Source organism: Charadrius vociferus, unplaced genomic scaffold, assembly GCF_000708025.1.
Source record: "Charadrius vociferus isolate BGI_N301 unplaced genomic scaffold, ASM70802v2 scaffold90, whole genome shotgun sequence".
In the NCBI taxonomy this organism is placed as follows: domain Eukaryota; kingdom Metazoa; phylum Chordata; class Aves; order Charadriiformes; family Charadriidae; genus Charadrius; species Charadrius vociferus.
In genome coordinates this window covers 4,020,719-4,046,223 of record NW_009647222.1, presented here as the reverse complement: position 1 = coordinate 4,046,223, position 25,505 = coordinate 4,020,719, and positions in this window count along the sequence as shown.

Below are 25,505 nucleotides of genomic sequence, written 5' to 3'. Positions count from 1 at the left end.
TCTATTAATCAAGCAGGGATGAATGATTAAGTGGATAAAGCACTAGCCTTTGACCTGACAGGCAACTTTCACAAATCTCCTGTGAATTCAATTCATAAAAAAAAGAAAAAGAATGCTTCAATATCTGTATAAATTATCTGGAAACAATGGCTCTTATTGTTTTTCTCTGTGTCATTAAACGATTTTCATTTGCATGCCAGACCATCTCCATTGTATGATTGCTAGGCTGATAGCTTGCTACAGGATGGGGTATGATCAATAAAGCGTGTGCTGGTTGTGTTTTATCTAATAATAACAGTAATAAAATAAAATAATCATCTTTGACTACTCCACCTTTGTCTTCCCAAGACTTCTCCAGGCCTTTAGAAAGATTAATGAGAAAAACCCCAACTCTGAAAACAACTCTGTACACAGGAGCTCTCGGTTTAGCGTGTTTTACTGGGATTATGGAAGGGGAAACACAGAACAGCTTGAATACGTGCATGATTTAAGGCCTGAGAGTCCTGAAGAGTTCAACACTAAACTCTGTTATGCACTGCTACCCTCCAGGAGCACTGGAAAACCAAAGATTTCAATGAAATGAATATTTAAGTCAGTAATGAACTGAATAGATGGCTCTTTTTAGTAGCAAGCAGTTTCTACGTATTTCATACTCTAATAATATTGCTTTTTTTTTTTTTTTAGGTTTTTTTAGGGTGTTTTTAAACTTGCATCAGGTTTTCCAGTGACAATCAGTGTTTCCAGTACATATTTGCATTGGCTGTAGAGATAGGAAGGAGTTTACAAATTCTGGTGGTCAAAAGCAAGAAGTGCTCCGTGTCATTTAGCATCACACAAGAGCTCCTGTTGAGTTTAGGCACAGGAGGCTACAAGTCTGCTCTTTTTCTCCTCACTGAGAAGATGAAAATGTTATTTTTTAGAGTTTTGAACACTTGTTTCCATACTAAATTAAGGAATAACACTATCTCTATCTGCTCTGTCATTGAGCACTTGATTTGCCATAATGCCATATTTATTAAATCATATTTTACAATATGTCTTAAACTTTTTGCATCCCACTGGAGGATTCTCCCTGAATGTTGGAAGTATTGACTTTACATAGATACACAGCAACTATGGGCTTAATATAGAAATTCCTGATTGAGGCTCTGTATCTGTACTACGCTGGTGGTTAGATTAGATTACACAATGATTCTCCTGTTTTGAAATGGGGGAAGTTATAAATATGATCTATAATAAACACCATTGGCAATTTTTAGGTTTACCAACTACAGTTATGAAACAATAGAATTTGCCAAATAAACCACACAACTCAGGGCTGGATAGTACAGCTTGGTGGTTATCATGCGCACTTGTCCTTTAATGAAGAGTTTGTCTGGAGAATATGTAAAATGCTACTTAATTTATAAAGTAAATTCCTAAATATTAAGGATTACTATTACTAAATACTAATAGTGACAACTAGCAGCACAAATAATAAAAGTTCTGCTGACAAAAGAATGTCTTGTGTAACACTTTGGTAAATATATTAAAATAACCAGTTTTCTAGATGACAGTTGATTGGAAATTAATAACCAGTTTTGTTGTTGATGGGGGGGGTAAAAAGAAAAGTTTCTAGCTAGCTCATTCTCTCTCCCTAGATGAATGGATCCTGAAGGGAAAATAGCATGAAATATTTATTTATGTTATTAAAATAAGCAACAGTGCCCCTGGACACATACAGGAAGAGCTGTGTTATATGCTTGTGGTCTCTTTGCAAAACAGCAATTTATATTAGCATACTGTAGAGGCGTTTTTTTTTTTTTTGTTTAGGATGGTACAGGCAACTTGCTGCTTTTGAAAATATTGAAAATAGTAGGGTCATTTGAAAGTGATATGCTTTTTCTAATGACAGAACTAGTATTGCTCTTTATTGGCATTATCATCAGAACTCTTGTCTACTCCCTTTAGTATCAGGATGTTAGATTTCCTCAGTCCATATCAAACCTTTTTCCCCCCCCCCCCATCTGTGAGGTCCAAAAAGGAGACTATATTGTTTCTGATCCTAATGTTGTGATTCTGATGTATTCCAAGACCCATTAAAATATCCCAGAAACTCTAGCAGGGATGACTAGAAAATGTCCAGTGTTAATTTATAAATTCGAGTATAATTGCTTTACTGACCCTTTAATTCACTTCACAGAAGTACATTGAAGTGTCCCTTCTGCCTATGAATTGAGGTGGGTGATAAATCAGAGATACTGTCCCAATTCTCTACCTTTTGAGCAAAAGAAAGAAGGAAGAAGTCCAGCTTACAGCAGAAACTGAGCTCAGACATGGGACTATTTAAAAAATATATAGTCATTCCTATTCTTAACTGCAACAAAGCCTGAACAGAGATCTGATGTCTGGCTTTGTTGCATACTTAAACCACATATTTAACGCCAGAACTTTTGAAAGTTACATCTGCAGACACTGCACAGACATTGCGCCTTTCTCAGCACATGCCCCATATGATTGGCGTGGTTGGAATTAGGTGGGCACAAGGACTGCCAGAATATTCAAGCTTTGATATGAAACACCTGCTGGAAGCTGTCACACTCATGTTGCATCCTCAAGAAGTCTTTTGCTTTTTGTGGGTTCATTTCAGTGCAGTAAGAGAAAACGAGGCACTTCATGTGAAATCAACAATTTCTTTAGAGATACACAGTGGGGATTCAGCACTGATTCCACCAGGCGTTGCTGTGACAAACAATTCGCTGCTGACGTTGGATATGTAGTGACAGAATTAGTTACTTATGTAAATGAATGAGTACTGGCTAATTCTACAATGTCACGTAAGACAATCCGCTATAAATAGTATCTGGTACTAGGATATGTTATTGTCAGGCAGGCTCAAAATGAAAGCTGTACCTGCTATCCCGGTGAGGGATTTTAATGGTGCTGGAGGAAGTATAAGGATGGTAGCCATCCCCAGGTATGTCACCTCCTCCTCCCAGAGATCTCAGCTAAGGTGCTGGGATTGGGAAGATAAATTGGTGAGAAGGGTTGCAGACCTTGCACACATTTGGCCTTACAGAGATATTTTAGTTCAGGTACGTGGAAAAAGTGGAGTTCCCATAACCCTCACCTAATGCGGTTGGTCACAGAGAACCACATTCACATGAAGGGGAAGCAGAGCATGCACATTGGGCATGAAGATTCCAGATTAGCTAAGGCCAAACCAATTTTCTTTGCGTTCTTCACATCATGAGCTAGAAATGAGCTGTTAATTCAACGCATAACATAGTTCAGTGGTCACAAACTAGGTATTGCAGAGATCTAACAACTGGGAAGCAGAAGAGGTAGAGAAAGTCCAGTGTGGTCAGATGACCAGATACAGAGGGATAAAATGGAACAATATCAAATTACAGACTGACTTTTGCTGAGACCCTTGACTGGGGTTTGGTGCTGAATCCCAGTGCCCCTGGGTGCTCTTTTGAGCAAGAGCTCACCAACCGCATTAGATACGTAGTGATAGATCTTCAATAAAAAATTTTCAAAGATAAAAATCTACTAGGAGGGGTGTTGGGAGGCAGTTAGGTTTGGAAGAAAAGGACTGAAACTTTAGTCAATCCTCAAAGTGATCAGACACGCTGGAGGGGAGGGATACCATCCAGAGGGACCTGGACAGGCTGGAGAGGTGGGCCCAAGCCATCCTCATGAAGTTCAACTAGGCCAAGTGCAAGGTCCTACATCTGGCTCGGGGCAATCCCAAGCACAAATAAAAGCTTGGTGGGGAATGACTGGAAAGCAGCCCTGAGGAGAAGGACCTGGCTGTGCTGATTGACGAGAAGCTCAACATGAGCCAGCAACGTGCAATCACAGCCCAGAAAGCCAACTGTATCCTTGGCTGTATCAAAAGAAGTGTGGTCAGCAGGTCAAAGGAGGTCATTCTGCCCCTCAACTCTACTCTTGCGAGACCCCACCTGGAATATTTCATCCAGCGCTGGAGTCCCCAACATAAGAAAGGCAGGGACCTGTTGGAGCGTGTCCAGAGGAGAGCCACGAGGATGATCCGAGGGCTGGAGCACTTCTATGAGGAGAGGCTGAGAGAGGTGGGGTTGTTGCCTGGAGAAGAGAAGGCTCCAGGGAGATCTTATTGCCACCTCCCAGTACCTAAAGGGGGTCTACAGGAGAGCTAGGGAAGGACTTTTTACTAGGGCATGTAGTGATAGGACGAGGGGGAATGGCTTTAAACTGGAAGAGGGCAGCTTTAGAAATTTTTCACTCTGAGGGTGGTGAGGCACTGGAACAGGTTGCCCAGAGAAGTGGTTGAGGCCCCATCCCTGGAGGTGTTCAAGGCCAGGCTGGACATGGCCATGGGCCACCTGGTTTAGTGGGAGGTGTCCCTGCCTATGGCAGGAGGCTTGGACCTCGATGATCTTCAAGGTCCTTTCCAACCTAAACCATTCTATGATTCTATGATTTTTCTTTTTTCACAACATGATGACTATTGAATCAAGGGATTTTTACTAGTCCCTAACTAGCAAAACTAGTCCCCCCTAATTTATGGGGAAGTGCCCTATACCTCACTGGAAACAGTCTTTGCACCTATGTCAGATAAAATCCTTTCTCATTGTCCATCACAAAATATGGAAATTGTATGTCCTGACAAACAGCAGAATTTCCTGACTGGATATTGTCTCTGTAAAAAGCCAGACTAAATTATTGCTTATATATCCTCCACATTCCAGATAGCTTCATATCTGAACTCATCTTTGACCTTTACAGATTGGGCTTACCTCTGTTGTATAGCCAGATGTATCGCTGCATTACATTGCTTGACAATAACAACATTGTCACAATGATTAAGAACATTTGGATTAGGAACATTTGTAATATCTGTGAAATGCATCTGTCATGGACACACCTACTGACAGGGCCACTAGGTGGAACAGTAGGGTCAGTAGGGTACATTTCCACTAATAGAAATAGCAGTCAGTCCCGTTAAAGACTGGATGTGAATTATGAACCTTACTCCAAACCTGTTGTTCCAGCTAAAGAAAAAGTCCTCCTCTCACTCCATTAGTAACCAATGTCTCTCAGACAGTTCTTTGAACTACTTTATCTGATGGAAGTTTTGATGCTTTTTGTTCTTCACCTATTAATTGAGAAAAATAATCATCACTATTTAACAAAAAGGAAGCATACCAGTTTTTGGCACATAAGTTTACAGGAAGCATGCACTAGGAGAAAATTTTTTTTGGAATGCAGTGGTCTGGGGATACACTGACTGGAATTCCTTCATGTTATGGCTACCAAGGTGGTTATTTGCTTATTCTCTTGATTTATAAGAGGCATTTCATGTTAAATGTGTAAGTAGGTAAACATTTTGTAAAACAGTACACACAATATTCAGAATTCACAAATGCCAAGAGAAGCTAAAAGACAAAATCCTATATTCTTTAACCATCAAAACTTCTGAGTATATTTGTAAGCCTCTAGGTAATCCTGAAAGGTCAACAGACTTGGGATTTTTCAGCCTGAAGGGAATACAAGTTCCAGGGGGTAGGGTTTGTCTCCTCCTTGCTCACTGCCAGCTGTTTAAAAATGCTGAAACTACAAACATGAACATCAAATTAGGAATATTATTTCTGTTAAGTAAAAGTTAAAATTCTTTATACCTACAAAGTCATCAATACTTACAGACTGTAACTGGTTATAGGAGAAGCTCAAGCCAAAGAAGTTTGGTTCATGATCCAAGTTTTAAGAAACTCAAGAGAGCAAAGTAATTCCAAACTGTGATTTGATCCTCTCTTGCTATGTGTAAATTTTCAAGTTATTATTCTCACTGAGTTTCATGTCTGAATATCAGTGAGGGCAATAATGCTGTACATAAGTGAAGCAAGAAAGCAAACAAAGTTCAGTTTATGAACTCCTCTCCATGCTTTGAGGATAAATTTTAAAAGTTTTCATTTGAGATTAGAAAAATTGATTATACTTTGACAACACATAATATTTAATAAGTTTACTAAGCTGGTTTATAGTCTTTGCACAAGAGACATAAAGTTCATTTCACTGGTGAGTATAATGTGAGACTATGTTAGCACACACAGACACAATTCCCCAAAATTTAGAACAGAATAAGAATTATGATGCAGACCTAATTGACAGTAGAGGGTGATTAAACAGAAATGCACAAGATTGCTTTGGAAAGGCTAAAATTCCCGTTCTGTGACAATTGAGGAAATTTTATATAACAAAAGTAATGGGTAGGATTTCAGGTTTTTGTAGTAAAAAAGGAGAATGTTGGACTATTTTTCACCATTCAAGGACTGGATTTGACTCTGGTTCCAAAAATTCTAACCCTCCAGACCCCAATTCCTTTTTGTATTGACACCTAGTCCAGTGCTCCAGCATCCCTGGCATTCTGGAGGAAGTTTTTATGTTCTAGAATCTGCTTCCCTCCACAAAAAGCACCAGCCAGTATCCGTCATTGCTGTGAGGATATCCTTCCTACCAAATCGGGGTGAGGGGCGGGGGGTGCCAGGTTATCAAGAGCTGCATGATATATCTCAGGGCCTTTGAGTGCACTTTTTTTTTTTTGGCTGTGGGAAATCACCATTCCTTTCTTCTTTTACTCAGCCTTTAACCTAGGCATCCTGGGACATATTTGACATATTGATCTGGCAAAAAATATTTTGATGAATTGGATCTACTTTCACAATTGAAAGGAATTATCCTCTAAGGTAGTCTGGTAGCCAGCTTTACCTTAGCTTCCATTTAAAAAAAAATATTTTGTTATTCATTAAGAAACTTTAAAAAAAAAAAAAAATCTCCTGGCAAATGATTAAAACTTATGAGCTCTGCCTCTCAATTCCAGGTTATTTCCAGTTTGAATTTGAAGTAAAAATCTGGCTTGATCAGCTTTTACACATTTGATGTTTCTATACTTTCTGCTGAGCTGCTTTGCTTCTCTGTCATTCAGCAAACTTTGAACTGCATTTCTCATTTTTAAACCTACTTAAATGTATATGTATTGTTCTTAAATTCTTGTTCCACTTTACTCTGTAAACCTTTTATCTGTTCAGGATTGAATATCCCTATTGTCTATGCAGTATTTATGTACATCTGGTTGTTTCAGATACATTGCAACAACAAATTATTCATGTTACAAAGAAAGCTTAATATAAATACTGCTATAAATATTATTGGGTATTGTTTATAGCTACATGCCTGGTTTCTATCTAGTTCGGTTGAAAAGAAAGAATAGAAATCATATTTAACACTTGCCTGTGACATAAGCCTGAAGACTATATGGTAAAAAATATCTGTTGTTTGCAGCAGTGTTTGTCCTCACTCTGAGCGCTGGTCTGATAAGGCAGGCTTAAATAATCACTTCCTCTTGCCTGGTTTTAATTAAAGTGACAGTAAGTAAACACTGACTAGAAATCGATCAGAATCAATGGCCTTATGGCAAACTGGCAGAGAAAAATCTAGTGCGTCGGTCAAGATCAGCCCAAAGAGCCAGTTTTCTGGCTGTCGTATGGCCCGTGCCTGGAAGGGATGAATTTAAATCCTGTAACATTAACAAAAGCGGGAAAAAGACCCTGACTCAGCACACAAAGGAGATGGACTGATCATAGAGAAAAAGGCAATCCTAACAGTCCACCTGCCTGCTTTTACCCTAGTAGCCTTTCAAAAGAAGAATGAATAACAACATGTTTTGATATCTGCTGTCTGATTTGCAGCTGTTACAGCCACTGGAGCAAGGTTGGAGGCTTTTGGCTCTTTTCATTATATGCTTAAGCTAAACAGAGCAGACGTGTACCAGCATATGTCACAGAATCACAGAATGGTCAGGGTTGGAAGGGACCTCTGGAGATCATCTAGTCCAACCCCCCTGCCAGAGCAGGGTCACCTACAGCAGGTTGCACAGGACAGCGTCCAGGCGGGTTTTGAATGTCTCCAGAGTCAGAGACTCCACCACCTCTCTGGGCAGCCTGTGCCAGTGCTCTGCCACCCTCAAAGTAAAGAAGTCCCTCCTCATGTTTAGATGGAACTTCCTCTGCTCAAGTTTGTGCCCGTTACTTCTTGTTCTATCACTGGGTACCACTGAAAAAAGACTGCTCCCATCTACCTGGCACCCTCCCTTTAAGTATTTATAAGTATTGATAAGATACTATATCTAGCTGTTTTGCTGCCTAGTCATTTAACAAAAAAATGCTTTCCCTGTATCTGTCTTCACAGTCATGCCCTAACTCTACACTTACATGTTCTTTTTGTCTACTGAGCATTCGACAACCACCAAGTAATTAAGAAAAATAACCTAGAACCATGTCACACGTCTTGTATTCTTACCTCTTTGGCTGTTACAAGCCTGGCCTCAGAAAAGATTAGGTGATTTGGCCATGGAGAGCCAAAGCTCTGCCATCTGGATCTCTTTCTTCGCTCCAGTCCCAGCACTTGCCTCCCCCTGTAGCACTACTTAAACATTTCTTCCTGTCTCTTTCTCTGCCTAGACATAAGGTAGCCTATCTATTTCTGAGGTAGAATATCATGTTTGTCTCAAAGATAAATGAAGCTACATTTAAAGTCTAATGATTGGATTTTACTCCTTATCAAGGGTATTTTTTTCCCACCCCTAAAAAAAAGTTGGATTTTAATTTTATTTTTAATGCTTTTAATGCTAAGGAAATTACACTTCCAAGTAACTAGTTTGTAATTTGTGATCACGCATGATTCTGATAGTGAAGGAATTTCATTACAGGTACGGTAAAAAGAGGAGAATGCATGTACATTTGCATGTCCATGTGCAGGTAAATAAATAGTAAACCACATTGATAACAGAGGCCATTATAATTTGAATAAGATTATATTCTCTCTAGGAGAGATAAAGGGTAATGAAAGACAATTCAAAGCTAGTTTGTTATTACTTCATCAAATACCTCAGCCTCAAGCTGATAAAATTCCCTTGTATAGCTCCCATGAGACATTAACTGCAATGATGCTGCCAACCATTTGTAGTGATCTCTAAAAACATTAATATCACTATTTAAATGAGTTTGTGATGTAGTATAACAGAGGGTAAAGCTAGAGGTGAAACTGCTACATAAGCTTTCATAAAACAACTACAAGTGTGTTACTGGGCATGACAAAATGAATTATTTTCACAACAGACAGGTACTCCAAAGAGACTTTAATAGACTTTTGCAGAAGGCAAGTGGAAAGTGTTCTGCAAAGTAACTTTCACTGTCCTCACCACCCTCAATGAAAGCCAGAACTTTTGTTTTCCTTTCTTTTCAACCAAATAAGTAGTATCAGACTCCCAACTGTTAAGGAGTTTGACTTAAGTCTACTTGTTCCAGTCTTTCTCTGGCATTTTGTCATGTTTCCTCATCTTTAATTGTTATAAGACACTTTCCTTTTGTGGCCCAGTGCCTATGAAGGTTTGAGCAAGTGTCCCTATGATTGCCATAATACTGTGCATGGTGCAAAATTAAGCATACGTGTCGATCTCTGCCACACATCTTCTTCAGTGACTGTCTTCTCAAAGGTGGAGAATCATCGCAAGGGGCTTCTTTCTTTCAGAGAATACAAATCAGAAGCATGCCATGGTTCTGCATCGAGAACTTCAGAGGGAAATGTGTTTTGATCCATTATATTACAGATCTATGCATTTTTACTGTGTTAATCCCTCCCCTAGAGACAGAAAGAGCCAGTTTCATATAGAATTAGGAAGTTGCTGGCACTCTTGACTTGCAAGAAAACTTGTAAATCTAAAAAAAATTAATTCTTATTTTCTGAACCAAGGAAGTGATGGGGAAAATAAGGCAAGTAGGGCAGCTGTTTGTCTTATTTTAGATCAAAATGTTTGTATACTCAAAAAAAAATTTCATGCTTGACTACAGACTTATGTGAAAATCTTTTCATTGTAAGCCTGTTAACTGAGACTTTCTCATGGGGAGTATTTCATTAACACTTGGAAAGAAGAGGCACAGAAGCAAAAAGTGCTGTTGTCACAGTGTGTTACTTGACACACTGTGAGGGAATTTAACATTCTTTGTTAGTTTAAAACCATTACCCCTCATCCTATCACTACACTCCCTGATAAGGAGTCCCTCCCCATCTTTCCTGTAGGCCCCCTTTAAGTACTGGAAGGCCGCTATAGGGTCTTCCCGGAGCCTTCTCTTCTCCAGGCTGAACAACCCCAACTCTCTCAGCCTGTCCTCAAAGGAGAGGTGCTCCAGCCCTCCGATCATCCTCGTGGACCTCCTCTGGACACACTCTAACAGGTCCATGTCCTTCTTATGTTGGGATCCCCAAAACTGGATGCAGTACTCCAGGTGGGGTCTCATGAGAGCAGAGTAGAGGGGCAGAATCACCTCCTTTGACCTGCTGGCCACACTTCTTTTAATGCAGCCCAGGATATGCTTGGGTTTCTGGACTGTGAGCGCACATTGCCAGGTTATGTTGTGCTCCTCACCAACCAACAGCTGCAAGTCCTTCTTGGCAGGGCTGCTCTTAATTCATTCTCTGCCCAGACTGTATTTGTGCTTGGGATTGCCCCACCCCACATGCAGGACCTTGCACTTGGCCTTCTTGAAATTCATGAGATTCACACAAGCCCATGTCTCCAGCCTGTCCAGGTCCCTCTGGATGGCATCCCTCCCCTCCAGCATGTCAACTGCTCCACACAGCTTGGTGTTGTCTGCAAACTTGCTGAGAGTGCACTCAATCCCACTGCCAATGTCGCAAAGTTGTTAAACACTAACAGTCCTAATACCGATATATAGTCTCTTTCTCATACGCAAAATTAACAGTTACTAAAAAAATAATCTGATTGTAGTAAAATGGGATTTTCCACCTCCAATCTGTTCTTTCTTTGTCCTTTTACAATTACCAAGTGACTGAGAATGTTTCAAACAATACAGTAAGTGCTGTATGATTTTGCATTCAAAGCTGCCCCTTGTTCAGAGCTTACAAAATAATGAAGATAAGATATGAAGTTGCAGGGAGCTGCTTTCAGTAATAAGCATTTTTTTCAAAGTTGTGGTTTCTTAAAACATCATACATTCTCATCATGGTGCTTTTTTAATTTTTTTTTTTTTTTAACACCCTCATCTGTTAAAAGCAATTCTGACATGTAGCAATAAGCACTGGGCCAACAAAGTACATGTCCAGCTCTTCAAGAACTGATATTTCAATCTCTGTCATACACACAGGCAGACTTAAGAGCTTACTTGTCAAGATTGTTTCTGTCAGCGACTGAATCACACCCTTCTGTCAAAGACATGTTGTGCCAGGACTCCGGCAGCACCGACTGTTCTTTTGCAGCAGAAAGGTGACACTTGCTCTGCTTTTCCTTTGCTTCCAGGCTGTTCAGATGAGAAGTGACTGCTAAGTGGTGGAGCTCTTCAATGCAATATGTTTAAGGATATGGGCCTCACCCACCTTAGGAACCCGCCCTACTGCAGGAAACAAAAGGAGAAATAGAAGGGAGAGTCCCCTGGGACAAACCCCAAAATTCTGTGAAACCAAACCTAATTTCACCCTGCATGTGTACCTCAAGGTGCATTATACAGATGAGATGCATCTCTTGTATAGGAAGTTTATCAGTTCACTAATATTCACACTATGCAAACTTAAAATTTATATTATGACAATTAGCAAAATCATTATGTTCCAGCAGGACATAACAGAAAACCATACCCATGCACAGCTCCGTCCTCACCAAAATAATCAGTAAAATATTTCCATTCATCTCAGTGAGAGCAGAAGCAGGCACATAGTTAATACCAAAAGCCAGGAAGGAGGAATTAACAAAAATATTTACCATAGAGTTGCCTTTGTAAAGATTAGACCAGAAACCAGAGATTAAAGGATTGTAATTTCAGCCATAGAGACAACTTCTAGGAATTTATCAGTATGACAGATCACACTTTCTAATGGTTTATGACTTATTAAAAAAATATTTCACCTTCCCATGATAAAACACTTGTGAGGCTAGGGTGGAACATGCAAGCCATGCTTAATTCATTGAGAGATCCTCTCAGAAAACTGCGTTGTGATGCAAATGGAGTGAGAAATGAAACTTTTTCATTTTCCAACAAGAGGACCACGTCCTAGCATCTTTGGGCTGGACAAAAGGAAAAGTACTTGGGTGGCTCAGTGACAGGATTAAAGAGCAAGGCTGAGATCAGCCTCAGATCCTACCCAAATTGGAGTTAGGGTGTGTGTCCCAGGACAGTCCTTAGGAGTCCCTCATCCCCTCGGCTGAGGACCGTGCCCTCTGCCTGCTTGCCCTTGCTTTGGCCTCCTTCCCAGAGGTACAGGTCTGGGGAGAGAAGTGGGGGTGCCTCTGGCCAGCTGCTTTGGGCACTTTATACGATAAGGGCAGCAGCAGACTTGGCCCGTCCCTATAATGAAACCCTTCTGCCTCTGTGAGTTCCCTAAACTTGAGTCCCCTGTGTAAATGATGAGCACCTACACCAGATATGCTTTAAAAGGAAAAAATTGAACACGCCATCCACATGTGAAACGACTATTTCAACATCCAAGTGCAGAAGTGGATTTATGAATCTCAGCCCCACAGCTGCTAACTCTGGGTTTTAGAGAGGTATCCAAGCTTCAGGAAAACGAGCTTGAATTTCAGCATTTCCTCTTACCAGCCTTTCCCCCTGGTGCAGCTGGGCAGCTGTGACAGTCCAGGTGCTACCAAAACACTTCCCCCTGTCAGATTAAGGATCAGGCTGAGGCCTGTGCATCCCACTCCCAAAGGTGGGGCCCTGCAGGTAGGTGCTGTTACACATATTGACCTTGATTGATGCTGCACTGCAAGCCTGTCACAGCTGGTTTTAGTAGGACTATTAACGGAAACTTCAGAAAATGCTTATGAATCTTATCCCCAGCTGGTGATAGGGCTTTCACAATAAGAGATGGATCTGCAAAATCAGCACAGATCCACATTTCCACTAAACGGTTCAGATGTTTTTCATGTTCAGCCTTTTCTTTCATGTTGATCTGCAAAGCTTGGTTGCAGAAGCAACTTCCCAGATTTGATGGAGATCCAGCTCTAGCACCTCACTCTCACCCTTGGAGTCTTCACAGAGGTAATATTATATATTTTCCGCAACGTGGAAAAAAAGGCTAAATGTGTGTTTCAATGCTCCAAATAAGCGGTATTGCATTATTCTTTTGAAGAGTTTGTTCCCTGGGCAATAGGTTGGGTGAAGATTTTCCAGTCATATCCCAGACCTTCTTAAAATCACAGCAGATATAATCAGTTTTTGAAATGCCCTTTATACCTGTCAAACTAAATAAGATTACAGATTTGTCTGCTCACAAAAGTGTGATGTCATATAGTCCCATTTGCTGCAGTTCGAGTCATTATCTATCTTGTCTGACAGTGCAGTGTGCATGATCTGCAAGATCAATGTTGGCTTTGTTAAAGGGGAAAAACCAAATATGACGGCTGCTGAATTCTCAAATGGAAAAGCAGAAGTCAAGATGCCATAAAACATGGCTGTCCCTGCATAAGTTTACTAGAGAGAGGTAATTTCCTAATCAGCAAGAGGCAACTAGTTGAAGGCAAATACCAGGAAACACAAAAGGAGAGGAGAGCATTGGAGGAGCTTAGCTACATGTGCTTCATTCGCAGACTGATAAGCAAGATCAAAGCAGCAAGCGTCAGAGAAAATAGCACGCCGTTTTTGCACAGATAACCGGAGCTGCTCTTAACCCATCTCTCAGGGCGTCGCTGAGAGCACTGTGCTTTAGAGTACCTTCGTTTCCCTCCACGCCACTCCAGCTCTAGATGCACCCAGCTGCAGGAGATGACTGACTGGTGTATAGCACCCCTGCCAGCTGTGGGCTGCAGGGCTATAATTTGGCCTATGGAAGACAACTGGAAAGACTAGTTTCAAAGGTTAAGAGATGGAAACGCTTTTAGGCAGAAGCTCTAAGCAGCAAAGGGGTTTTTCATGCACAGAAGAAATTAGAGGGTCCTGCAGCATATTGCTTTCTGATGACCAGTTCTCCATAGATGTGCCTGAACTGAAACTCCCAGCCTGAATTTTGTGAAGCTGTGAATAAATTCGTAAAAACACATAGCTACCAAATCTGCTCATCACTTAGAGCCTGTTCCATCCTCTAAAATTTAACATTTTCAAATGTTACTAATTATGTCCTATCCTATTCCCATACAAAAAGCCCTCTGTTGTTGTTGTTGTTGTTCTGTCCCAGACATATCAATGATGATTTTTACCTACTGACCTGGTCTCAGGCACATAACATTGTAAAATGTCACTGTCTATTTTTGTAAGCTTTCTTTGGCTAGTGTGATATTTGTAAAATTTTAGTGGAAGTCTCCATCTTGGGAGGGGGAGCAAGGCCAGACTAAGGGTATGAGAGGCAAAATTCCTGGTCCTTAATTGGAAGGAGCATCCATAGAAATGCCGCTCTGACTTTGCTTAGTGCCCTTCAAATTTTGCCGGGCAAATAATTTTGAGAGAGGACAACTCTAAGAATTTTGTTAATTGTTTGCAGTGACTTCTTACCACTTATACACATTTAGTGATACAAGTCAAGAGTTGCTAGTTAGATGAGAAAATGAAAGGGTAGGAAAAAGACTGAACTGTGAGTAAAAATATTGAGGTAAATAATAATCTTTAGTAAAAGTAGTAGCAGTTAAAAAAATCTATGAGGATATAGATGCATGTTAACATTCAAAATTATTTCGTAGAAGTAATTTATAAGGTCAAGCTAGGCACAGAATCACAGGGAGAAAAAAGCAACTCCTAGGTTTTCCATTGTTGAAACAGACCTATTCTCTTTGGGTAAATTCCTAAGATTAAACCCCATTGTCTCTCTCTCTTTCCCCCTGCTGTGTTCTTTCCGTATTTGTGTTTGACACAAGCATCTTCAAGAATTACAATATTACGGTAATTTATTGTCATAGATTTATAATAGGTGGGAAAAGACACAAAGTTTAGCTCAAAAACCCAGAAAAAAAAATACTAGAGAAGTCCTGGTTTTTAATATAGAGCGCTCTGTGTCTGCTTTGGGGCAGAATTCTGCCTGTGTAGTTGATTAGCAGACCTTTAAATGAAGATGCCCTGCTTTGAACTGGGATGCTCTTCATCTATTTTCTTAGAGACCAGAGTATTCCTAAACCAGCTTGGCTCATCTCTTTCTACAAATAACACTTTATGAGTGCTCAGATACACTTGACTAGGCAGAAGGGAATCTCTTAATTCCTGGTATTCAGTATGGACTTTGCTATTTTACAGTGCATTAACCATACAAAATGTTTTATTTATTTTGCTGTCAAAAAAATGTATGGCCTGCCAACTTTATTTCAACTTCACTTCAAACTGGCTTCACCCTTGCATGTGACTTTCTGACAGTATTAATCTCACAGGCTGTATGTACCATAATATACATATTTCTGGCTGTTAAGCTCCAGAGTGCAATTCCAATTTTCTTTCTATACACCTGTGAAGGTTTTCACCTGAAATCACCCATGAGCTGTAAGCTTACCTTCCATATTCATTAATGAAATAGTAGAATGAGTCACATTGCTTACCTCAAATATCTGTCTTCTGTTCTACTGAAGAGGTTTGTTTTTTAAAATATATATATACACACATACACACGCACACTCGGTGTTAAATTATCTTTGTCACTTAATTTAATAAATGCCAAAGCTGCTACATATCTCCTTGCCTTTTCCATCTTTGGAGGCAGGTAAGGAATGCTTTCAATGTTAAGTTTTAGCATTTTTCTTTGTACTTGAATATTTAGCTGTTAGCTTCAGGGACTGATGATCTTAGTGCTCCAGTCCTATAAATGGGACAATATGAGGAATCTCAAAAATGTGGAGTGAGAAAACTGTATCAGAAACCCTAATTTCTGACTGAAATAATATATGGAACATTTCTGAGCAAAGACATCTTTCATACAAACTTGATATTGAAACTTCTAGACTTTCTCTGCCAAAATGATTATGACAGCAGAAATTTCAAACATATCATAAAAAAAATCACCTTTTCCCCTGTCCCAATTGCCATTAGCTTAAGTTTTTTGAGGGTGCCTAAAGGGAGAGAAAAATAAATCTAAGTTATTTCATCATCTAAAGATACACACTGGAGCTTTGTGATATTTTCAGTCATGTTTAAGCAGGCAAAGGGACACAACATTGACTTTTAGTGGGATTATGGGCCCCATGATCACTCTCCACTGAAAACAATGGGGTTTAAGTGTACCTAAGAACTAAAACCATAGGTGACCAGCTGATTTGGCCCCTATATTCCTACTGAGATTGTTTAAGACACTCTTCTCCCTAAATCTGGGACTTACTACCTTACAGTGATTACCCCCCTAATAGAGTCAGAAGCACAAACCCCACAAGTGGCTCCTCTTCAATACAAAGTCATTTGGCTTAGCTACAACTCCTCTCTTTCAGCTGTTCTTACATGTTCTTGCACGCCTCTCCTACCTGACTGTATCAGAGGTGAGGTAACCAACTCAGCTGCAGACCAGTAACAAACAGTTCTTGGGAGACAAAGAGATGGAAGAGGGATAACATTGTTATTGAAGGACTATCCTGCTTCTACAGCTATTTTTTCTCTTCCCAAGAATATATGCTTTGCTACTTGTAATTTTAAAAGAAAAAAGAAATTATCCTGCAACTTAATGGCATACAAAAAAGCGCACTAAGTATTAAAGAAATGAAAATGTAGCTTCCCTTAACTGGAGTGACTCCAAAATATACTCATATTGGGGGTGGTGGTGAGGTGTTCATTAACAATTTTGTCAGGTGCACATATTTTAGAATAGGTGTTCTACTGATGTAAACACTTAAGTCAATGAAGTTTCATGTTCATGAAATAAAGCTATAATTAATGAAAGTTCAAATTCAAATGTGCAACTGCAAGAGATTACTAAAAAAAAAGGTCTGGCAAAATGCAAGCCACCCCTAACTGTATGATCAACAGGATTGCATCAAGTCACTCAGTCATGCTAATTCATCCAGTTTTATTACTAGCTCTTCATTAACACTCACACTCTGTGTAATTATGCAAATATGTCTGAAAAAAAAAAATGTTCATTTCAAACCTGTTTTTTAGTTCTGGGAGAAGTGTAACAACATTTGTTTTTCAGATACTGAAAGGCAGCACCTATGAATATACCACCACTAACAGCATTTCATTAACTTAAACCAAACAGTTCCCTAGCATCAGTGTAGCCCAACCTTTTTGTATACCTAAATATAACTTTGACCTAATGCTGAAGTGCACTGTCCCCTGAGGAGGGGGTTGGACTTGGTAAAATTCCTTCTATCCTTGATTATTCTATGATATCTCATTGGGTAGGAGATACTCTGCTGTATTTGAGTCTCCAGTTCGGGGAACTGTATTGCCTTTCTGCTTGTAAATGTCTGGCCTCTCCTCCCATACCAGGTGTGTTTGGGATGTGAAGCCAAATAACAAAAGAGAAGCACTGGTGTTGTCTTCTTTTGTAGAAAGAGGAAGATGCTGGGTGGAGGGGGGCTCCAGCGCAGGACTGAAGGCTTTGCCCTACCAACTGACCTGATGTGCCAGAATTTTCCTATCCTATGCGCAGATATGTTGCTGTCTCATGTACAAAAGAAGAAAGCGCTCGAGAGTTCTGAGCATGGTAGACCAGGGATCAAGAGGTATCGTGTGATTTAAAGAAGAATATTATTTCTCTAGGTGCTTAATTTAGGGAACAGTCAAATAGGGGGCATTTCAGTACGGACTTTGAAAACCTTGAATATGCAGAGATTTGCCGTCTCTGCTGAGTGATGCTCAGGTCAGCAGTCAGCACACAACCCAAAAGATGCGAGCGAGAGAGACGACATCAAGCATTTGTGACCCTGGCTGGATCCATCCAAATGCTGGAGTTCAGAGTCGGCTCAAAGATCAGCGTTTATCTCATTGCTGACTACGGGAAGCAAAAGGGGATGTGAAGATAATTTACTGCCAACTGGTTGATCCCTAAAGCAATCACAGTCATGTGCCATACAAGAATCTCCAGCCTTCTGCAACCTTCTTAGATCCGACATCCGATCACAAATCACAATGAGCAGTGAACAAATCATGCATGTGTGGTTCCACTTCAATGCAAAGACATCCTTGACATCCAAAGGTGTTCCTGGAGTTGTTATGTTAAAGCATTTATCCTAAGAATGAAATTTCTCTTCTGTTTGCCCCTTGGGACTGGCTGTGTCCATTACCCAGCACATTCAAAACCAAACTTGAGAAACAGCCCAAGTAATTCTGAATAGTACCAAGACCAAAAAATAAATATTACATTTCCTTTCTGCACTTTTCCTTTCCTACACAAAAATGCAAGAGAGCTTAACATTATAATTAACTGTTCTGCTTGCTGAACAGCTATGGGTTCAGTTTCAAGTTTGACTTAATTTTTAAGGAAAGTTTGGGTGTGGGGGATTTTCTTTTCTGTATTGGGGAAGATAAGGTCTGAAGTCTGGGCCACAGTGAATGGAAGAACAAACATTTCTGCCGTGTTATGGGAGTGACAAGCGGAGTGGAACTTCTTTTAAGATAGGATGCCTGAATTACAGGTACAACAGTATTAAGTGAGCCATATGACTGCGTCTAAGATGGGACACTACTTGGACACAACCCTCCTCCCCGTTGCATGAATTTGAGGAATATCCTCCCAAGTCTGCATCCAGATAACCATATTTGGCAATTGGGCACATGACAGACATTTGGAGTTATTTGCCTCTTGAACTTGGCTGATAACATTATTTAGCAAATATATTTTTCATCTTATAAGTCACCAAGGAAAAGAGCTGTTTCTACTTAGATCATGTTATTTCAACTTCTTAGGACACCATCATGCATAAAAATACACACTCACTCTTCCCTCTGCCAGAAGAAGGACCAGTGCATAGCAGTAAATTCAAAAATAAGTGAACATATTATTATTATAAAGACAAGATTAACATTAAATGCTATATCTCTGGGCACGTGCACACATATACTTCATTGCTTCATGATCTCACTCCTCACAAAAAAAAACAAACTGTTTAATTCTGATTTTTAAAGAGCAAAATCATTTGCTATATTGAAACAGCCCATTCATCACATAAAGCATTTGATTCTGTCACCTCAAGTACTTGTTAAATCACTTCCAGCTGCTACAATCAAGGGCTAGGTACTTCCAAGGTCTGACACTTTCTGAGCTCTATTACACCTTTGAGTATGATTCTTCAATCCAATTCTAGCCTTCATAATAATCAAGTGCCCACTCCACTTAACTTCAAGGCAACTGGGGAACCTGGAATTCTCCATATATGCCTGTATCTGATTTTCAATCAAATCTCTTCAACCCAAGACTGAAAGCTCCTGAATATCAGCTAAGTATTAAAATGGCATCATTTGCAACTGCAGCAGTGTCATCAGTAGCACTTCCATTGTTAAGCTCCTGTTTTTCCCAGGTCCAAAGCAGTATGTTTAGACTGAGGCTGAAATTAAATATACAAGGCAGAATTTAACTGCAAGCATGCACGGTGCTTGCTGTACATAAGCAAAGTCTCTCTGCTTACACAATTTGGTTATGTGGGTCTTAACTAACCTGCTGCATGTTGCTAAATTATGCTTTGCGTGCTTACAAATGGTGTCACGCATACCGTAAACACCGAAACGCAGAGGTTAGTAAGAAAGTGTGACTCTGGCTGTTACTATGTTGCTCGTAACATTAACCTCAGGGCTGAAACACTAACATGAGTCATTGTAAAGGAAGCATCATTATACATAGGAATTTTTCTGATTTCTACTGCATGAGCTGGAAGAACACCTATCGGTTTTCCTTTTCTTTGCCTCAATGCGTTAGCTCCTGTCCACCTCAGGAGAGAAGCGCTCAGATGCATCATTGCACAGCGATTCCTGAGACCCTGCAACTGTTAGTACGACACAAAATACACATAGATTACTTGAATATCCCTGCCCCCTGCATCCTTGATCAGTGTCACCTGTATTTGCCTGCTTGTGCAATCCTGCAGTTGAATAGCCCTGGCTGTGCTTTCTTTTTCTTCCAAAGAAAAAGAGAAATTTCTGTTTTGACAACCCGGAGAAGGAGACAGCAAGGAAAGTGGGACAGCAACACAGTTCTCCACAGACACTGACTAAGGAATCCCACAGAACTTCAATTTTCTTTTCTTCTGACAGAAGAGGAAAAAAACCCCACCCTAGAGAACAGATGACATCTGGCCTCCCTTTCCCTAGTGCCAGCTAGTACACTGCTGAAATATTTATCCCTTTAATAAAAATAAAATAATAAATAATAAAAAAAAAAATCCTGAATCCTAAAATACCCCTCACAAGAGCAGCAGCACAGGGCAGACCTTGTGTAGCTCCATTTCATGTGTTTTGTGTTCTGTGTTTGGTTTCTTTCATCTAGTAAAGGCACAAAGGGAAGTTTTATCTTTTTCTTGTGGTTGACTCATTCCTCCAGCACCTTCAGGTACTAATTCTCTAGGGGAGAATAAAACTGAAGTCTTTCCGTAAGGGGGACACCTGTGGGAATCTGTCCACTTTCTCAAAACTTTTAGGGACAAAAAGTGTCCTTAAAACTGTTCCTTTCTGTAACATGGTTAAAATTTGACAACGTACTCCATAGTTAGTAGCAGGGGCAGGCAGATAGGAATTCCAAAGCCTAAGTTTTTCAGATCAACTTAAAAAGGGTCAAAACATACTGACTTGCAGAAGGCTTTTTATTTGGTTATGGGTAGTGACAGAAAGGATTTTTTTGTTTAGTGTGCCAGTTACACTATTTAGAACACTTCAGAAAGTTTTCTACTATTTTTCCTGATTTTTTTTTTTTTTAAAAAAAAAAAAAAAGAAAGGCCCTCTGCATTTCAAAATAACATATTTTTATTTCCTTATGGCAAAACCTTCCAACACAATTAGCTTAGTAGCTTGGCTGCCTAAATATTCTTGGACAGATTTAATTAAGCATCAGAACTGATTGTATGAAACATTTTTAAGAAATACTGTTTCCTTTATTTAAAAGAACCCAGCCCAGTCCTATACTATACTCTGAACGTTACAGGCAATCTGAATACATTTTACACGCAAAGTTGAATATACAAAGGAAGTGCACACCAGCTAAAATTCAAGGTGTCTAAAAATTCAAGGTGTAACAATACTTTCTGAAATAAAAGCTTCCTGTGTTATGTCAGGAAAGCATCCAGAATACTCTTAAAGCAAATGTATAGAATAAGGCATTTAATTTTAAGTTGTTGGTTTGGTTTTTTTTTTTCCCCCCAGATAATTTTTGATTGGCACTCACACTGCTTCTGGTGAAAAGGGTTGTGCTACTGACTTCCGGAGGGGCAGGAGCACTCTCAGTGTCCCTTTAATCCTTTCAGACTGGGAGCTGGAAATTCCAGAGGCAGCACTCCTCGCTGCTAATAGGCGTACAAAAGCTGTTTGGTGACAGTAAAGAGAAAGAAGCAAGGGATATGGACACCATGAAGTGTAGATGAGAAGAACTAAGGTTTGACACAGATGCATTGACTGCTGCCCTGAAAGGTAGGGGAAAAACAAAGCAATATAGCCTTTTCTAGTCTAGTGAATGAATAAATAGAAGATGACAGAAAGTCTTTTGGATGCTTATGAATGTCAAATACTTTTAAGTGGCTGCCTTTCCTTGTCACTTAACATTAAGAAGCCATATAAAAATACATTTATGCTCAGTCATTTGGCTAGGGACATAAGGCTTAGCTTACTTATAACTTCGATACCGATTAGATACAAATGTTAAAGTTGCCTTTTCTTTTAAAACACCCCCTCCTCCCAGCCTCTTGCTAGTTTATCCATTATCTTTGTATAGTTCTCCCACCATCTGTGTTACCTAAATAGATTAACAAGTAGAATTGTAAATTAGTCCCAAAAGAAACCCTTTCAAACTCAAGATCTGTTGTTTTTTCTTTATCATTATTTTTCCATCCCCAAAAAAGGTGCCTGTAATGGAAATATACATGCACACATTCCTCTGGAAGGTTTTGCAAACCAAACATTATAGCATTTTGCTGGTGCATGAAAACAAAACAACCTAACAAGAAGTGAAAGCAACTAATCCTTCCCAACTAGAGATGTAAATTTTGCTTTCCAAGTACAAGAAGTAACTGACCAGAAAAAGAAAATCATTGTTGTTTCCCATTCTCCCATTCGCAATTTCCATTCTTCCATTGGTGCTAAGATGTAAATTAACTCTTTGGTGACTATTCACAGATTGAGTGAGCGGGAATAGGTGATCCTAATCAAAACAGGAATGAGCATCAAAGGCCAGAAAGTCTGTAAAGATGTCAAACAGCTGGACAGCTGTTGTCTGCAAAAGATGATTGAGTGGTTCTAACTCTGACACAATAGGTGAGAAGACCCAGAAAGGAACCAAACAGCACAGTTTGTACCAGTAAGGAGTTAAAGTTTTCCTGCTTGTAACAGTGAACTCTATTATTGCTAATTAGGGAAAGGAATTATTTTTATCTCCTTCCCCTGTGCCAAGCAGGCATAGTTCAGCTGCACCATCCAAATCTTTCTCTGTCACTGCTTGCCTCCCTCCCCCCCTTCAAATTTGCTCGTCTGCATGAGCAGATTCTTTTCTTTTTGACACTCAAACTCATCTCTGCAGCATATTTATATCAATAGCTCTATACTAAAATTAAACCCCAATGAAGAGTTAGGTGTTTGGGTAGCTGCAGTCATTTCAAAGCCACTTAAAAAAAGTCCCAAACAAAGAAAAACTTACCAATATACCAACCAACAAACAACAACAAACCCCGCCTCAAAATGCCACCACTCCTGGAGACCTCATATTACTGAGAATTTTAGACTACCGAGAGATGTTCAGAAGGTTTTTAAAGGGACAGGGTCAAAGCCCAAGTCCAACTGAGGTCCTGTGCAGATATGTTGTTTCAGAGCTTTATAGTCTTATAAAAGAGTATTAAATACACAGCAGAATGGTAGGATGTACTCCCCACGGTCACGTTACACTTTTTGCTTTCCAATAAGTTCCTATTAAAACACAGTCCCTTAAACTAATTTTCTTTGCTTCCAGTTTATGTGATTACACGTTCAATTGAATTGCATTTTTAAGATCTTTTTTGTTCCTTGTGTCACTGTGGGTTGAAGTTCAGCTACGTACAGCACAGAGAAGACAAAGCAGGAGTTCACCACTGACATGGCAGGTCTGGCTGCTTGCCACATACAGGAGAGACTTGGAGGCGAATGTAAATAGTGATGATAAAGAGAGTTCATCACAAACACGACCTGCTGGCAGTATTGAATTGAGAGGCAGCAAAACCAAAATTCAGTTGTAAAGACTTGTGAAATAATTTCACAATAGTAACATAGAAACATAATGAAATAGCAAATTAAATTCAGTGCACGTGGTGAAAAACAAGCCGTCCCCTCATCTCAGAGTGACTATGCTAGCTATTACCACTAAGGGACAGGGTATTAGAGCTATTTTAGCTAGTTCTGTAAATATGCCACCTCAGAGCTTACTAGTGATTTTTTTTTTTTTTTTTACCCCCTCCACACAAAACAAGCTGCTCACTGGCACAAGACATTACATTTGGGCTTTTTTTTGGTGTTTTTTGTTTTTTGTTTTTTTCCTTCCTCGCCTCCTTACATTAATCTGTCTAACCCTTCTCAACTTTTTGTCATTATCAGTCAGGGGCTATTAACACAAAGATGAACAACCTCAGGCTCATGAAGACCCAAATTAGCTGAGAGCGCAAAGTGGAGGACACATCAGTAAGTGCTTTGTCATTCATGGTTGCCACCAGGGGGGGAACGCTGGGCTGGAGGGACCCTCTGTTTTTCACTGAGATTCCCAAATACTCATGTACATTTTCTGAAAGTTACCAAATATGTGGATTGTGTGAAAATAGGCATGTGTTAGCAAGACTACATCCAACTGCCAGACACTATGAAGTATTAATGTTTCTTGGGGGTTGGGAGAGCGAGGATAGGAAGAATGAGAAAGTGTCTTCCAGATCTAGTTTTATTTAATAACACAGAGATTGTAAAATGATGGATTCCCTCACTCCTGTACAGAAAAACATTAAGTTTTTCAGACCTTCCACTGCACAAACCGGTGGGACATGCCATTTTAAAACCACACAAAATGCCCGTTGTCCCATCTTGTGAAAGATATTCTTGCTTGGTAACAGGCTACGGTGCTGTAAGTAACAGTAGAAAGTGCAATACAATATAGAGAATCAGGGACTTGAGCCCAGAAATATTAATAAAAGGGTAGAACATTGTTATGAAGGGTGACCCTTCTTGGAGAAGGAACAGTCAAATGTTAAGGAAAGCTAAAAAATGGTTTTGATCTAGACCAGGTACACCCCTGGAGGGACTGCAGCCATGGGTAAGGCCATGTTGGAACAGGTATACTTCTGAAGGGAATGTGGCTGTGGGTAAGGTCACTCTGGAGTAGATATATCTCTGAAGGCATTGTGGCCCATGGATAAGGCCATGCTGGAACAGGTGCACCTCAAAGTAACTGTGGCTGTGGATAAACATATGCTGCAGCAGCTATACCCCTGAAGGGACAGAGGTGCATAGATAAGGCTCCACTTGGAGCAGGTACAACCCTCAGGGGCTGCAGTCTGTGGCCAAGTCCAAGCTGGAGCAGGGGCAAGGGGCGGGGAGAAGTTCATTGCAATGTTAAATGCTATAACCTGGCCCAAAGGGACCAGGGGTGGAGATTGTAATGGAAATGCCTTTAAATTGTTGTAACCCATGATTTGAGTTGCATGTTACAGGAATTACTATAGCAGGAACCACCTGAACCAATGGATGAAAACCCTTACAAGAAGTGGTGCAAGCGCAGCAGTGACCCGACCTGAGCTGGTTTTGATGCCAATGACTCCATGCTACACACAACCTCTCCTGTCCTGAGTAACCACCATAACAGATGGAACACAAAGTCATGGGCTAAACAAACTCAACGGACATTTTGTGGACATTTTAAAGACATTTTATAGGGGTGGCCCATAGACTAAGGGAACAATACCTGTGTATGATATCAAAGAATGGGAAGGGGGGTTGGTGATTAATGAGGTTGTATTGGATAGTATGGGACCTGAACATTCCATACCTTTTGTGGTATGGAATAAGGGATGGACAATGTGCTGGTTTTGGGTGGGATGATTTTCTTCATAATAGCTAGTATGGGGCTACATTTTTTATTTCTGCTGAAAACAGTGTTGATAATACAGGGATTTTTTTTATTGCTGACTAGAGATTACATAGAATCAGGACCTTTTCTGCTCCTCACACCACCCTGCCATTGAATAGGCTGGGGGTGCACAAGAAGTTGGGAAGAGGCACAGCTGGGACAGCTGACCCCAACCAACCATTCCATACCAATATGATGTCATGCTTAGCATATAAAGGTGGGGGAAGAAGAAGGAAAGGGAAGACATTCAGAGGTATGATGTTTGTCTTTCTGAGTAACTGTTACGTGTGATGAAG